A 15,169-nucleotide genomic window follows, 5' to 3' on the forward strand; every position below is an offset into this window, starting at 1 on the left:
AAATAATATTTGAAAGGCAACCCGAATGGAGTGATGCTTTAGCATTTGGTGACAGATATCTTTTAAGAAAACAAAATAGATTGTTTACATTGGAAATGTGTAATTAATATTTTCATGTTTCACAGCTTTGAGGGAGGGGGGATTATTGAGGTGTTAGTGAGGCTGTCAAGCCATAGAGAGAACTGTACTCAAGTGGTTTCATAAACCTGTCAAGCATGGAGGTATGGAGGATCTCACTGGGCTTGAATAAACATTCCAGAAAATGTGTCTGAGATGGATAAGGCATTTTCCCCAACAATATCAGCTCAATTCAATGCCTGGTTTTCCTCCCTTTCATTTTAACCCCAGAAGTACCAATGGCACACCGGGCTCAGTTTCAAAAGGGGAGGTAGAAGGTCCACAAAGGAACCACTGCATGGATGTTAAAGTATCATTGGTCCCAACGCAATGGACAGTAGTAGCATAGGTTCTGCCAAACTGGAATCCTGAAAGCAATAGTTGCGGGAATTATTAAGTGTAACCCAGCAGCCCTCAGTAGCTCTGTTGCAAACTCAAGTTAATGTATGTGAATAGGATGAGACAAAATTGCACTTAAACTCTGCACCCTCTTAATTGTTGCCTGTTTTTTTTTCTATGAATGATGCCTGTGCGCCTCAGAAACTGGTCTCTCTTATCTGCCACTTCTCCTGCGAATGAAAGCCCAGGTGATTATCAGGGTTACATTCACCCAATGAGGAAACAAAAGCAACACCATGTGACTTTCATGAGCAGTCACAAACTAACCAACACAACTGCATTTTCAAATAGGTGAGTAAGAAATCTATGCAGTGGATTGTTCATGATCAATCCATTAAAAAGGGGGTGGGAGTGAACTTCCCCATAAAATTTAGTAATTACATTTGCATAACAAATACATATATGATCTGCCCTGGGTCATTCCACAAGCAGAAAAAGAGGCGTTAAACTCAAATTATTCACTAGGAATTACTGGCTCACCAGTGTAAATAATTGAAAACAAAATCACAGTAAACCAGTCAGAGGAGCTAGCTTTTCATTATAAGCCTTCTTTCCACACACAGACTACCCCCACCTCCACTAAATTGACTTGAGGAGAAGCAATCTAGCTCCCTGTCACAGGGGAAGTTAATTTCTGGGAGTTTTGTGTATATCCAAGACAGGAGTCAGAAAATATAAGAGCTTTCAATTGTGCTGAATTGTTCTGAAGTTTTGTGGAATGTCAACTCAAGCAAAGAGCGTGGCCTAGAAACTCCATTTTAGATGGATTCTGTCGTTCTCTGTGATTTTTGGTGTCTGCCTAATTATAGGACAGTTAGATTTTTTAAAAAAAAGAACGAGGAGTACTTGTGGCACTTTAGAGACTAACAAATTTGTTTGAGCATAAGCTTTGTGGGCTAAAACCCACTTCATTGGATGCATGCAGTGGAAAATACAGTAGGAAGATAAATATATACACAGAGAACATGAAAAAATGTGTGTTGTCATACCCACTATAACGAGAGTGATCAGTTAAGGTGAGCTATTATCAGCAGGAGAAAAAAAAACAAAAAAACCTTTTCTAGTGATAACCAGGATGGCCCATTTCCAACAGTTGACAAGAAGGTGTAAGTAACAGTAGGCATGGGGAAATAGTTTTACTTTGTATAATGACACATCATCCACTCCCTGTCTTTATTCAAGCCTAATTTAATGGTGTCCAGATTGCAAATTAATTCCAATTCAGCAGTTTCTCGTTGGAGTCTGGTTTTGAAGTTTTATTGTTGTAGTATTGTGACTTTTAGGACTGTAATCAAGTGACCAAAGAGATTCAAGTGTTCTCCGACTGGTTTTTGAATGTTATAATTCTTGATGTCTGATTTGTGTCCATTTATTCTTTTATGTAGAGACTGTCTGGTCTGGCCAATGTACATGGCAGAGGGGCATTGCTGGCACATGATGGCATATATCACATTGGTGGATGTGCAGGTGAACGAGCCTCTGATAGTGTAGCTGATGTGATTACGCCCTATGATGGTGTCCCCTGAATAGATACGTGGACACAGTTGGCAACGGGCTTTGTTGCAAGGATAGGTTCCTGGGTTAGTGGTTCTGTTGTGTGGTGTGTGGTTGCTGGTAAGTATTTGCTTCAGGTTGGGGGGCTGTCTGTAGGCAAGGACTGGCCTGTCTCCCAAGATCTGTGAGAGTGAGGGATTGTCCTTTAGGATAGGTTGTAGATCCTTGATGATGCGCTGGAGAGGTTTTAGTTGGGGGCTGAAGGTGACGACTAGTGGCATTCTGTTACTTTCTTTGTTGGGCCTGTCCTGGAGTAGGTGACTTCTGGGTATTCTTCTGGCTCTGTCAATCTGTTTCTTCACTTCTGCAGGTGGGTATTGTAGTTGTAAGAACGCTTGATAGAGATCGTGTCAGTGTTTGTCTGAGGGGTTGGAGCAAATGCGGTCGTATCGTAGAGCTTGGCTGTAGACAATGGATCGTGTGGTGTGGTCTGGATGAAAGCTGGAGGCATGTCGGTAAGTATAGCGGTCAGTAGGTTTCCTGTATAAGGTGGTGTTTATGTGACCATCGTTTATTAGCACTGTAGTGTCCAGGAAGTGGATCTCTTGTGTGGACTGGTCCAGGCTGAGGTTGATAGTGGGATGGAAATTGTTGAAATCATGGTGGAATTCCTCAAGGGCTTCTTTTCCATGGGTCCAGATGATGAAGATGTCGTCAATGTAGCGCAAGTAGAGTAGGGGCATTAGGGGACGAGAGCTGAGGAAGCGTTGTTCTAAGTCAGCCATAAAGATGTTGGCATACTGTGGGGCCATGCGGGTACCCATAGCAGTACCGCTGATTTGAAGGTATACATTGTCCCCAAATGTGAAATAGTTATGGGTGAGGACAAAGTCACAAAGTTTAGCCACCAGGTTTGCCGTGACATTATCGGGGATACTGTTCCTGACGGCTTTTAGTCCATCTTTGTGTGGAATGTTGGTGTAGAGGGCTTCTACATCCATAGTGGCCAGGATGGTGTTTTCTGGAAGATCACCACTGGATTGTAGTTTCCTCAGGAAGTCAGTGGTGTCTCGAAGATAGCTGGGAGTGCTGGTAGTGTAGGGCCTGAGGAGGGAGTCTACATAGCCAGACAATCCTGCTGTCAGGGTGCAAATGCCTGAGATGATGGGGCATCTAGGATTTCTAGGTTTATGGACCTTGAGTAGCAGATAGTATGCCCCTGGTTGGGGTTCTAGGGGTGTGTCTGTGCAGATTAGTTCTTGTGCTTTTTCAGGGAGTTTCTCGAGCAGATGGTGTCGTTTCTTTTGGTAACCCTCAGTGGGATCAGAGGGTAATGGCTTGTAGAATGTGGTGTTAAAAAGCTGCATAGCAGCCTCTCATTCATATTCTGACCTATTCATGATGACGACAGTCCTTTAGAAACCTCAGCATCCTTTATACATAATGTTTGTGAGGTCTAATGCAGGCATTAAAGCATCAATACATGCAGCTGGAAGGGATCGACATATTGTGAACCTAGTTTCTAGGCAGATATTAAACCCTGTATACACTACATGTATCAGATTTTCTACTCTTCTGTAGTCTTTTTGCATCATTCTGATGTAAAGGGACTCTAATCTGGCTGCAAATGCCCAGCAGAGAATAAGGTGTAAGCATGCTGAATCCAGGTCCAGGTCCTGTGGGTTCCCACCTAGCCTGGGGCATTTGGGATGGGGAGGAGGCATGGTAGACCAGAGTTGCACACAGGACCAAACTAAGACAATCCACTGCTCTAGGACCACCATGATATGGTTCCCCTCTGGCTCCACCTCTGTGTGATGGCCCTGCTCCTCATATGGAGTGGCAGAGAGATAGGAGAAGTGGCATGGGATCCCCAAGAGCACTGCATCTTGGAGTTAACCCCCCTATTGAGATGAATGATGCAGGTCACATTTCTCAGTTCTACTGCTCCATGATGTCTGCAGACTTGCAGAAGTCCCTGTATTGGTTACGTCCCATTTACATTCAGATTTTTCTTCACAGCCACAAAAGTTAGAAATTCACTTTTATATTAAATGAAAGCTGAGATCCTGGTGTAATCACATGACTCCGGAAGCAGAGGCCCTAGGCACAGGCCTATAATTCATCTGTCTTGGTCTAGCCCTGACTGCATGTGTTCACTGTAATTTAAAAGCAAGTCACATGTAGTGTAATCGAGGCATGAGGGATTTAAAACATCCCCAACTGCAAGGAACCTGACCACAGTTTACCCTGATTTAGAACTTCCTGGCTTTCCAGTGTTTGGAATTTATTTTTAAGCTTCAATTTCCTTGTAAGGGTTTTACCCCCTTAAGTTACTGATACACATTTACAGTATTTACTCTTGCGTACCACAAGGTTTGGTTTTGGTTTTTTTGGAGTTTTTTGTTTGTTTGTTTGGTCTGGAACATGAGCTATAGTTTTAGCACAAATTGCCGAGACTTCAAGACTCGACACTTATGGGGACTTGAAAAATAAGCTTGTGCAATATGTGCTTTTGCAATGCAAAGTATTGCATTGTGTACCTTGTGTGCTTTCCAAAGTCCACTTCCCCTTCAATAAGAGAGTCTCAGGACCAGGGAGAGATCTTAAAATAAACAGCAAGAGGAATTCTGAAGAACACTTTAAATATTATAAGGAGTGTCTATTAGTGTTGCTATTAAAAGACTGTAAGAGGGAGATCCTGGAAGTGGGAATAACTACCTTCAGGCAGCTGGTGTACTGATACCAGCACTTATCATTTTAAGCAGTAGCATCTCGTTGTTTCCTTGTGCTCTCCTGTCTGTCTGTATCCACCTGTTGTCTTATACTTAAATTGTTAATCTTTGGGGCTGAGACTGTGTTTTTCTTCTGTGTTTGTACAGTGCCTTGCACAATGTGGCCATGGTCCATGACCGGGGCTCCTTATCACTACTGCTATATAAATATTGATAATACATAATGGAAAGAGAACTGCCAGTGTTTTGAAAATAAAGTATATCTCTCTTGCAGTATTACAACAGACAGTCTGCTAGCATGAGCAAAGGGTCTGTCATTGTTTCCAATATAAGCCCAAATGTGGAAAGATTTAATTTTAGAGGTATGAAAGGACCAAAAAAGTCACTGTGACTGGAAATGTAGCATTCAGTTGTCCTAGTAAAATCATTTGGGAGAAGAAACAGGACTAGATTTGGATATAAACTTTGTATTTCTATACCCGGGAGAACCAAAATCATGCATTTGAATTGTAGATCTTACCTTAGTGTCTATCCAAGTGACAGCCATAACCTCAGATCCAACCACTTCTGCACTTGGGGGGTTGAAATCCACTGCCAAGTTTAAACCTCCCCAAGCAAAGCAAGTATAGATTTGGGGCCAGATCTTCAGATGATGGAGCTATGCCGATTTACCCCACCTGAGAATCTGGCCCTTCATATTCCATTTAGTCCATTGCAGAGGTAGTTTTGAGCTGTGAATGTGGTTCTGAATCTGGTTCCAGGAATTGATGTGGGATTTGGTTCAAGCTCTTCTCTAGGCATGTTCTAACAAACACATTTCATGCTTTTAAACTGACCTGAATCTCAAAAATCTGCAAGTAAACTAGTTTCTTTTCTTTCTCCCCCCCGCAACCCCCATCTTCTGAGTTATTTCTAGCAAATGAAATGTTACACTCCATTAGGGCGAATATAAACTGGAGGCTTTTGCCTATTGAGCTTTTAGTTAAAAGAAACTAAAGGTTTGAAAACCATTGGTTGTGGTTTTTGTTTTTAAATGTTTTCATTGTTTTTAGCATAAAAAACCTAAGAAACAGAATCACACGTCATCATGATCCAGGAATATTCCACTGTCATTTCATGTACACCATTGTCCTTCTGGCGCCTTGCGACAGGGACTATCTCTCAATACAATTGAGGACTGATTTTTATTTGGGATTCTGGGAGGTCCCACAATACAGGAGGTAAATAATCCATGTAATTTATACCTTGTTAGTGCCCATCACAACTGAAGATTAATTCTGGTTGGAGCCTCTGTGTATTTCCACAATATAGTCTATAATAATCCACATACCTTAGACCATGTTTAACCAACAAGTGCCCCTTCCTCTTCCTTGTGTGTGCACAGAACTCATTCATTGCTTTCCACTCTCTAGGAGTACACAGGTAAGTATACCGCCCCTGCTGGTGTATATGCAGTCTGAAGTAAAAAAATGTCCATGTTTTGAGACAGGTACAAATATAATAACCAAATGCATTGGCTTTAATGGATACAGGATCAGGCCCCAGTTCCTGAGCCACAGTACAATTCCTTTTCATGAACCACATAGATTCATAGACTTTAAGGCCAGAAGGGACCATCATGATCATCTAGTCTGATCTACTGCACATTGCAGGCCACAGAACCTCACTTACCCACTCCTGTAATAGACCCATAACCTCTGGCTGAGTTACTGAAGTCCTCAAATCATGAATTAAAGACTTCATGTTACAGACAATCCACCATTTACACTCATTTAAACTTGCAAGTGACCGGTGCCCCATGCTGCAGAGGAACTCGAAAAACCCTCAGGGTTTCTGCCAAGCTGACCCAAGGGAAAATTCCTTCCCAATCCCAAATATAGCAATCAGTTAGAGCCTGAGCATGCTGGCAAGACCCATCAGCCAGGCACCTGGGAAAGAATTCTTTGTAGTAACTCAGAGTCCTCCCCATCTAGTGTCCCATCACCAGCAGCTGGAGATATTTGCTGCTAGCAGTTGCAGATCAGCCACATGCCATTGTAGGCAGTCTCGTCATACTATACCAGTCTAATTTCAAGCCAAACTTGTTGATGGCCAGTTTATATCCCAAACCTGAATTTAAGTATGTAATTAAATGCTTTGCTGGCTTGGATCCATTCCAAAATTCATTTCCTATGATTCAAACTATGCCATCTTGCCTGTCAAATGGTGTCTTCCTGTTTGATTGTTCATTATTCTTTTTATTACAGTTTAGGGCCAAGTCAGTGGAAATATTCCCATTGACTTCAATAGGCATTTCATCCAGTCCTTCAAAAGATGATGACTTCCATGGGACTGAATGTGTTCAGAACCCCTCAAGAGGTCTTAGCACCTTGCTCAATCAGGAGTGGGAGAAAAGGTGAAAAATAACTTCTCTTTGGAATGACAGTAATTTGGAATAAATGGATCTGAAATTAAAAGAGTATGATAGGTCCTCTTCCCTCTGCTGTTATATAACAAATAAATGAAAGCTCTTTTGAGTGATATGATGGTAAATGAAAAGCGAAGATATTGTATTTTCTATAAACCATGACTACGTACTAAATAATCTTCCACTGTGTAACACTTCTTGATAATTTACGTTAATAACAAATCATTATAATGTCTGTAGCAGGCCATAATTAGAATAATTAATATTCTATTGCAAATAGAATTTTTCTGCTGCATTATGACAAAAGAAAAATTGCTGCAATATAATGAGATGCCTACACATCTGAATGGTAATTGGGCGTATGTTTCTCCTTTAAATGAGTCAGTTCATCTACAGTATTTCACATTAAGGGTCACCATTACACTCAGCATAATGAAGAATGGTAATTCATTGAAAATACACCAGTTTATCTTCCTAACTATGCAATTTTCCACATTTGTTTTCCATATATTTTCTAACAATCTTTGATACCAAACTAAAATCAAATTTGAAAAAGAGAAGAACAATGGAAACAAGGCAGTGTCAGGGATGACAGGCCATAAAACACAATTTAAAATGCCCCATTTATAAAAATGGGTCCTGTTGTGTCCTTGCGCTCCACACAACATTAAGAATTTGGAGGAAACACTCTGGCACAGCTGGATTCCAAATCACCATATTTATTAACAAGGTACAGATTTACAAGACCTAGCTACAAATCGTGCACTGCTGCTCTGACAGGGTTCTGCTGGCTTCTATAATAGAAGACAGGAAGGTACACTATTTAAAGGGATCTTACCTTATTCCTATACACTACAGGTGCCTTGATATTAGGGTGCTCAATTTGAGACCAAGAAGGGGCCTGATTTTCAGAGGATGAGCATGCCAAGCACATTCTGAAATTCAGAATCTTCAAGTTGAGCGCTCCAAAACTGGACACTCGAAATCACTAGTCAATTTGCGGGCCTGAATAGCCACTGCATTACTCCAGTTACATCGGTGTAAAACCCAGACCTCCCATGAAACCTGGGACTGTCCTGCTTTGACCCCAAAATCTCATGTCCTGAGGGGCTGGCTTGGCTAGACTCCTCACTCCAGGCATCATGGCCTGGTACCTAGCACACAAGGTCACAACGTCACTCATGTTTGGCCCATCCTCCCTTCTGTAGATGGAGGCAGAGGGGTGGATGGGCCCAATCTGAGCAATGCTACAACCCCATGCACCATGGCCCAGGTTGCAACACCGAAGGTGAGGAGCTGAGCCCAGCCAGCCCTGCGGGACAGGAGCTATTGCTGCGGGGTGAGTACACAGTGGGCTTGCTCTGCAGGCCTCACCAGAGGGCAGCACCTGGGCCTCCACCAGGGCCTCCACCGGGACCTCCCAACATCTGGGGACAGCAATTCAAATGTTGGGAGATATGAAAACCCCAGCACAACAGGGTCCTTAAACATGTGCCTAATTGTAAGTACATGAGCTTGCAAACACATCTCACACAAATGGGCCTATTGAAGTCTACTCATGTGGTTACAGTTATGCATGTGCTTAAGTACCTTGCTGAATCAGGACCTACCACTGTAGTACCACAGTACCCTGTCCACTGGTTCTTGTAACGCAGACTGAAAGCAAAAGACCAGAAGTCCGAGGTGCAGGCAATGTGATGTTTATTGGGGTTAGTTTCCAACAAGCATATCCATAACTCTGACACTGCAGAGCCTTGTTTTCCAGTGTTCCGTCCGCCCCCCTCCTTAGCAGGCATAATTATACCTGCAATGCCCGCCCCTACTCCCACCTCTTACAATTTATGGTCATGTTCCGTTTTAGAGGGTCAAGCAAATGTGGTTGTGTCATAGAGCTTAGCTTTAGACAATGGATCGTGTGGTGTGGTCAGGGTGAAAGCTGGAGGCATGTAGGTAGAAATAGCGGTCAGTAGGTTTCCGGTATAGGGTGGTGTTTATGTGACCATCGCTTATTAGCACTGTAGTGTCCAGGAAGTGGATCTCTTGTGTGGACTGGTCCAGGCTGAGGTTGATGGTGGGATGGAAATTGTTGAAATCATGGTGGAATTCCTCAAGGGCTTCTTTTCCATGGGTCCAGAAGATGAAGATGTCATCAATGTAGCGCAAGTAGAGCAGGGGCATTAGGGGACGAGAGCTGAGGAAGCGTTGTTCTAAGTTAGTCATAAAAATGTTTGCTCCAACCCCTCAGACAGAGACAAACACCTACAAGATTTTTATCAAGCATTCCTACAACTACAATACCCACCTGCTGAAGTGAAGAAACAGATTGACAGAGCCAGAAGAGTACCCAGAAGTCACCTACTCCAGGACAGGCCCAACAAAGAAAATAACAGAACACCACTAGCCGTCACCTTCAGCCCCCAACTAAAACCCCTCCAACGCATTATCAAGGATGTACAACCTATCCTGAAGGATGACCCATCACTCTCACAAATCTTGGGAGACAGGCCAGTCCTTGCCTACAGACAGCCCCCCAACCTGAAGCAAATACTCACCAGCAACCACATACCACACAACAGAACCACTAACCCAGGAACCTATCCTTGCAACAAAGCCCGTTGCCAGCTGTGCCCACATATCTATTCAGGGGACACCATCACAGGGCCTAATAACATCAGCCACACTATCAGAGGCTCTTTCACCTGCACATCTACCAATGTGATATATGCCATCATGTACCAGCAATGCCCCTTTGCCATGTACATTGGTCAAACTGGACAGTCTCTATGTAAAAGAATAAATGGACACAAATCAGATGTCAAGAATTATAACATTCATAAACCAGTCAGAGAACACTTCAATCTCTCTGGTCACGCGATTACACACATGAAAGTTGCGATATTACAACAGAAAAACTTCAGAAACAGACTCCAATGAGAGACTGCTGAATTGGAATTAATTTGCAAATTGGATACAATTAACTTAGGCTTGAATAGAGACTGGGAGTGGTTGAGTCATTATAAAAAGTAACCTATTTCCCCTTGTTTATTCCTTCCCCCTCCCTGCCCCCCACTGTTCCTCAAACGTTCTTGTTAAACCCTGGATTTGTGCTGGAAATGGCCCACCTTGATTATCATACACATTGTAAGGAGAGTGATCACTTTAGATAAGCTATTACCAGCAGGAGAGTTGGGTCGGGGGAGAGAAAACCTTTTGTAGTGATAAACACCCATTTTTTCATGGTCTGTGTGTATAAAAACATCCTCACTGTATTTTCCACTTTATGCATCCGATGAAGTGAGCTGTAACTCACGAAATCTTATGCTCAAATAAATTGGTTAGTCTCTAAGGTGCCACAAGTACTCCTTTTCTTTCTATAATATCTGGTTTCACTTCCTGCACCAGTCGCTCTAGTTCCTCCATTTTGTTACCTAGGCTCCTCGCATTGGTGTACAAACATCTTAATTTTTGCTGTTTGGCCTCACTCACATTCTGTACCCAATTAGGCATGGTCATTCTACAGCCAGTATAACCTATTAGACTGGTATCCACACTGCCCTTCCTCCTTATATCCATTCTCCTACCCACGGTTGTATCCTTTCTTACTTCGTTTTCTTCCCTCTCAATGCTAAAATCCAGCTTGGAGATTACCTGGACATCTCCCAACCATCTCCCCCAGATTCCTAGTTTAAAGCTCTCTTAATCAGTTGTGCCAGCCTCCATCCTAGAAGTCTATTTCCTTCCCTACTCAGATGAAGTCCATCCCGAGAGAACTGTCCTCTGTCCATGAATGCCTCCCAGTGGCCATACATCCCAAAGCCCACTTTATTGCACCACTGCCTATGCCATCTGTTGATAGTCATAATCTTGTCACACCTTTGTTGTCCTTCTCTAGGAAGAGGCAGAATTCTACTGAAGATCACCTGAGCCTCAATTTCCTTAAGCGCCTTCCCCAGCCTAGCATAGTCTCCCTTAATATTTTCCAGAGAGAATCTAGCCGTATCATTTGTTCCCACATGAAGGATAATTAAGGAATTCTTTCCCACTCCCTTTAGGATCCTTTTCAACCTCAGGTCTACATCCCGTATCTTAGCACCTGGAAAACAGCACACCTTTCTATTCTCTGGATCAGCTCTGGTTACAGGCCTGTCTATTCTTCTCAGTAAAGAGTCCCCGATCACATAGACCTGCCTTTTCCTGGTGATGGTGCTATTCTCCAGTCTATCCCCTGTTCCCTCTGGCTGCAAATTCTTTCCATTCCTATTCTCCCTTGTAATCCTCTTCAACCCATCCTGTATCCTCCTGGGGCTCATATTTGGTGTAGTCTCCACTGACTCTTCCCCTTTTTCTATAGGACTAGCTGCTCTTCTCTTCTTCCTTGCCCTTCCACCTTCAGTGACTACCTGCTAAGCCCCTTCTTCATTTTCCAGCTCTACAAACCTATTCTTGAGCTCTATTTCTCCTTCACTAGCCCGTCTTTTCCTCTGCCTGGTTCTTTTAGTCACATGCTTCCACTGACCGCTTTCCTCACCCAGTGTCCCCTCAGAATTCCTCAGTCCTGCTTCCATCTGCAAGTCTGAGCTTTTCCCTTCAGATACCTCATGTCTTTGCTCCATAATCCGCCTGAACCCCTTTCTAAACTCAACCAGACTTTCCACCTGCATCTCCAAACCTCGGATCTTTTCCTCCATCAGCTCTATCAGATGGCATTTCATGCAGACAAAACTCTTACCAGGCACCCCCTCCAGGATCATGTACATACTGCAGCTTCCACATCCAGTCATCTTCATTGTGTCTTCCACTACATGGATCACTCTCACTGCTGCCTCTGTATCTGTCATAGCCTTCTCACCTAAATCCTGTTAATCTGGAAAACACAAACCACACCAAAACACCACCACCCACAGCAAAAACAAACCCCAAACAAGCACCACAATACAAACTCCCACTGAAACTCCCCTGTTTACAGCTCTGTTTGCTAGCTCCTGGCAGCTACAGCTGTCTGTGTGAGGTTGTGCTACAGTCAGGGACAGGTATTTCTCTGGCTTTTTAGTGTTTTATACCTTCCCCCACAATCCTCCCTTGCCCCTCCCAATTGGTTACTTGACCTTGCCTTGAGACAGGAGTTGAGGCAGTCTTCAAGTGTGTGCTGGTATATTATGCTTCCACCATGCCCAGTAACACTTTAACCGTTCTTATCTGTTCCCATTATACTAACAAACCCATCTGATATCAGTCAGCTCTGTGTTCTTAGGGAACCAGGCGCAGTATTCAGCCTGTCTGACTCCTGAAGGACCGCCCCCCCCAAACTCTGCCACTGAAAAGTCCTCAGTGCAGAAGATAGAATAAGAATAAATCAATGAAAATGAGAGGGGAAAGGGTAGGAGTGGAATCACAGACATTTTACATGCTTGTTCTCAGATTGAAGACATTTTAAGAACAAGAGAAGCTGACTGAAATATAGGTAAGGTAAGAAAAACACAAATTCTGAAAGGATGTCAAGCTTTATGACTCAGTGCATTGCACAGCTTCCTATTGATTCATCCAAACAACCAGACTAGCTGGATCTCACTGACTCTAACTCAGAGGCTGTAAATAATAAGAGAAAACCCTTTACTGATTTTAAGAAACATATGTATATATAGAAACTGGGGCTCAATCTTGCAAACTCTGGCTCATGTATGCAGGCCCATTGATGTCAATAGGACAATTCATCTGAGTAATCCTTATTCATGGAGATGAGTGTTTGCAGGGTCAGGGTTCTGCTCTGGATTCTTGTCCACATCAATATGTTTTCTAGCTCACAAGAGCTAAGCGGATCAGCATAACAGGAAGTCAGAACACCATGTATGCAACTCCATATAAACCAGACCCACTTAGTAGGTCTCATTCAGAGTCTACAGTTCTCAATAGTTCCCCTTCATCTTTAATTCTGGACAATACATTGGGCAATTATTTTATTGATGGTTATTATTGTTGTCATACAGAGCTTTCTGTAAGCAGAGAAGGGAGAAGAGCTGAAAGCTCCATGAGGTACACCAGGAATCTTACTCCTTGGTTAATAAAGTATCTCAGATATTACAGGGATGGGCAGGAGAACAAAATCCTAAAACTTTCATTTTGTTCTGTGTTTGTACAGCACCTAGCACAACAGGGTCCTGGTCCATAATTAAGGCTCCTCTGTGGTACTGCAATCCAAATAAATAATAGATACGGGCAGATAAATAATAAATACGCCCCAGCTGGAGTCGATCTAGAACAGGAGATCCAACTAAATTACATATTGTCATTGTCCTATGAAAATTTCACTCAGGGATTAGGTTGCTCTGTGTGCCCCAAAGTGTCTTTCATCCGTAAAGTTTCCAAATGCTTTTTAAACTGTGCATATACAGGGATCACTCTCATACATTGAATAGGCCCTATCTTTTGACTGGATCATGAAAGTGATGCTACAACAATTTCATGCAACAGGATTTTAGGAGACGTGCAAACAATCCTTTTCACCTGATGCCTGAGGGGAAAATTTAGGCAAGTGGAATTTAATTACCCATGATGGAGTTAGGTTGATAGCTACTATGTCCTAGCCATATTCTTGCAGAAAAGTGGGCTCTCTAATGAGAATGAGTGGTATGAACCTCACCTAGTGACAGGCATTTTTGAAATGCTTAAATTATACTGTATGGAGAGTGTATATCTCAGAAGGCTCTGACCTAGTGGAGAAAGGCATAACAAGAACCAATGGCTGGAAGTTAAAGCCAGACCAATTCAGATTACATTTTTTTTAAATAGTGAGGGCAATTAACTTTTGGAACAAACTACCCAAGGGAAGTGGGAGATTCTTCATCTCTTGAGGTGTTCAGATGAAGACTGGAGGCTTTTCTGGAAGATATGTTTTAGTCCAACACAAGCTATGGGGCTAAATACAGTGGTACTTATATGAAATTCTCTGGCCCGTGTTATACAGAAGATCGGACTAGATGATCTAATGGTCCCTTCCAGCTCTAACGTTTATGATCTAGCAACTGGAAAATGGTGCCTTGAGACATGAAATCTGCTGACACCATTCTAGGGCATTAGCCATGTCCTTATTCTGAGGAAAGGGTTCTTCCTACTGAATCACTAACCCCACTTTCCACATGTTGTGGGTGCTCCAGGGAGACCTTCCATAAAAGCAGTGGTCTGGCCTGATTAATTCTGAGATCTAACGAATCACTTAATCTCATTGTTCTGTGAAAAAAATTTACTCTTGGCTCTCTATTTGTTAGCCAACACAGGAGACCCGCTTGCTGATGTGCCAAACGCAGGACATTCAAATAGCTGGGGTCTGTTTAAAAACATGATAAGAATCAGTGGAGCCATTCTTGTGCAACTGTAACTTTCAAGAGAAATTTCAGTTCACAACAGTTCAGCGAGGCCACTAATCCACCTGTGATTAACAAGCAAAGTTCACTGCTGCTTGCAAGTTGAAGCAAGTAGATACTAATCTCAGTCTCGGCACACCAGCGTCATTCTGTGCAGACACCGTGCCGAATGTTTATTCCCCTCCCCCACCCCCGCTGTTCCTCAAACGTTCTTGTCAACTGCTGGAAATGGCCCACCTTGATTATCACTACAACAGGTTTCTCCCGCCCCTCCCGCCCCCGCTCTCCTGCTCATAATAGCTCACCTTACCTGATCACTCTCATTACAGTGTGTATGGTAACACCCATTGTTTCATGTTCTCTGCGTATATAAATCTACCCACTGTATTTTCCACTGAATGCATCCGATGAAGTGAGCTGTAGCTCACGAAAGCTTATGCTTAAATAAATATGTTAGTCTCTAAGGTGCCACAAGTCCTCCTTTTTTTTTTTTGTATTTTCATTGTTATTGCCCTGAAAATGAGCTAGATGCTTTCCAAATACAGATGAAGTGACCGGCAATTTGGAAGCAGAGACAGTCCTGAAAACTAGGGAGGAAAGCATGTCAGGGGAAGGACAGGATATGTAGAGGAATCACTGCAGAACAGACCCAACTACTT

The 15,169-nt window shown here is 42.9% G+C and overlaps 1 long non-coding RNA gene across 1 annotated transcript in view; it reads left to right on the forward strand.

Moving 5' to 3' along the window:
- LOC140905845 (uncharacterized) overlaps positions 1 to 15,169 on the forward strand; it is a 59,697-nt gene that overhangs the window by 35,949 nt on the left and 8,579 nt on the right. Inside the window, exon 2 of the long non-coding RNA XR_012156960.2 lies at positions 658 to 807. This is a non-coding gene — a long non-coding RNA (uncharacterized LOC140905845). The remainder of the gene's footprint in view (positions 1 to 657; positions 808 to 15,169) is intronic.

Source organism: Lepidochelys kempii, chromosome 2, assembly GCF_965140285.1.
Source record: "Lepidochelys kempii isolate rLepKem1 chromosome 2, rLepKem1.hap1, whole genome shotgun sequence".
NCBI lineage: Eukaryota > Metazoa > Chordata > Testudines > Cheloniidae > Lepidochelys > Lepidochelys kempii.